The sequence below is a fragment of the Phytophthora infestans genome, genomic scaffold (assembly GCF_000142945.1).
Source record: "Phytophthora infestans T30-4 supercont1.52 genomic scaffold, whole genome shotgun sequence".
Lineage (NCBI taxonomy): Eukaryota > Oomycota > Peronosporomycetes > Peronosporales > Peronosporaceae > Phytophthora > Phytophthora infestans.
Genome location: NW_003303707.1, coordinates 631,392 through 633,891, shown reverse-complemented (window position 1 = coordinate 633,891; position 2,500 = coordinate 631,392). Strand labels below are relative to the sequence as shown.

Below are 2,500 nucleotides of genomic sequence, written 5' to 3'. Positions count from 1 at the left end.
CACTAAAAAAATCATTGCGAAGCAACTACTGGAGATATGCTTGTAAAACTTTGGGAGCGGTCGTGCGAACACATGCGCCAAGTTTTCTGCTAAAGTCTGCAGGCCAGATCTGCCGGGCGGCACATAAAACCGGAAAAAACCACCTAAAAAAAGAGCATGCCAAACAAAGTCTCACATTTCGCTGAATAACTTTTGATCTAGAAGAGTTAGACAAATTCTGATTGCGGGAACGGCTCCGCCGTGTGTTTTTACATATGTCTATGTCCCGTAGATAAAAAGTACATGTTGCAAAAAAAGTACATGTTGTACATAAATCTACCTTTGATATTCGGATTCCCCGTGAAAAACTACGCCTAGGCCGCAGGGTTACAAAGACGAGTCATTGCACTTATGCCCTTTTATAGACGCTTTTAGAAATCGGCCAAAACAGTATTTATTAATTTAGACAGTGTTCCGCTGACATGTCGCATGCTGCGATATGTCCACGTGAAAGAGCACCGAAAAGCACCCCTTAGAACACCCTTCATACCCGTTCTAACGGTTCTCTTTCATCTTCATAATAATCAAATTAAAGAACACCATACAAAAAACAAGATCTCGTGTGTAGTGGCTCGCCAGGCATACTAAAACCAAGATGTCGTGTGGGCACATGCCAGACATCATATCTTGCGTTTGCAAACACACGCAAAGTCGGTAAACAGCTCAAAACGGGCTAAAAAGTAGACAGCACCCGGACTTCCCCGGTGGTCACCCACCCGAGTACTACCCGAGCTTGAGGCTGCTTAACTTCACAGAGCAGACGGGATATGGTGCTTTCAGCCTAAGATGGCCGTCTACATTTGACTTTGACCGACACACCTATTAGTGTTTATCACTCGTATACATTGGTACAACACATTTACACACTCACATGTCCACATACGTGGCCATAGACTGCACACGATGGCCCCCAATACCCCTTCTGGCCCTCAGAATTGGCTGGGTGGATGGCTACACTTTATATAGTAACAAAACAAAAAGGGGGGTGGTGTGGCGCACTCCAATACAAACGTGTGGCCAGCAGCTCACTCCTACAACGCAGCATACGTATTCTCTCCGATAGGAACCCCACACAGACCGACACCTTCATACACAGCAGTGCAGATAGCCGCCGCACCCCATATTTGCGCATACGCGGCCTGGAAACAATGTTAAACCACCAAAGTGGCCATTTACGACTTGCACAACCATACCTACGCTTCCTATGCGACATGACATGTGCACGTACGCGTCTTAGGCAATATGAACACCTTCGACACCTTCATACATGCACAGCGCGCGCTCCGCTTAAGTACGACACCAACTTGTCATATACATCATGCGTTTCCTCCCGTCACCTTTCATCACCTCCATATTCACACCCATGCGCCGTCACCTTCCTCGCGCCATCACCTTCACCATTTTCACCTCCATATCCGCGCTTCCTCCGCCGTCACCTTCCGCGTACGCGTCCATATTCGCTGCGTTTCCTCGCGCTTCCTGCCTGTTATTAATCCAAGCCAAAAACATCTCCAAACCCATACAATTAGAACAGCAAACAACTTCGCATTTTTTCACAAAGTCCTCAGCTTCATTTTGCATACTTTATCCTAGTCTAATTCACGCTATTCCGCTCTCTTTAACATACTTAAACTAAGTCTAATTCACGCTACTCTGCTCTCTCTAACATACTTAAACCAAGTCTAATTCGCGCTATTCTGCTCTCTTTAACATACTTAAACCAAGTCTATTTCATGCTACTCTGCTCTCTCTAACATACTTAAACCAAGTCTAATTCGCGCTATTCTGCTCTCTTTAACATACTTAAACCAAGTCTAATTCACGCTATTTCGCTCTCTTTTAACATACTTAAACCAAGTCTATTTCATGCTATTTCGCTCTCTTTTAACATAGTTAAACCAAGTCTATTTCATGCTATTCCGCTCTCTTTAACATACTTAAACCAAGTCTAATTCACGCTATTTCGCTATCTTTTAACATAGTTAAACCAAGTCTATTTCATGCTATTCCGCTCTCTTTTAACATACTTAAACCAAGTCTAATTCACGCTATTTCGCTCTCTTTTAACATACTTAAACCAAGTCTATTTCATGCTATTCCGCTCTCTTTTAACATAGTTAAACCAAGTCTATTTCATGCTATTCCGCTCTCTTTAACATAGTTAAACCAAGTCTAATTTACGCTATTTCGCTCTCTTTTAACATACTTAAACCAAGTCTATTTCATGCTATTCCGCTCTCTTTAACATACTTAAACCAAGTCTAATTCACGCTATTTCGCTCTCTTTTACCATACTTAAACCAAGTCTATTTCATGCTATTCCGCTCTCTTTAACATAGTTAAACCAAGTCTATTTCATGCTATTCCGCTCTCTTTAACATAGTTAAACCAAGTCTAATTTACGCTATTTCGCTCTCTTTTAACATACTTAAACCAAGTCTATTTTATGCTATTCCGCTCT

At 42.4% G+C, this 2,500-nt stretch overlaps 1 non-coding gene across 1 annotated transcript; it reads right to left on the bottom strand.

Annotated features, from left to right (window-relative positions):
* Positions 1 to 716: 716 nt before the first annotated feature.
* Positions 717 to 830, bottom strand: PITG_33287. The gene has a single exon (XR_009934681.1). It is a non-coding gene; the product is annotated as an 8S ribosomal RNA (ribosomal RNA).
* Between the last annotated feature and the right edge of the window lie 1,670 nt (positions 831 to 2,500).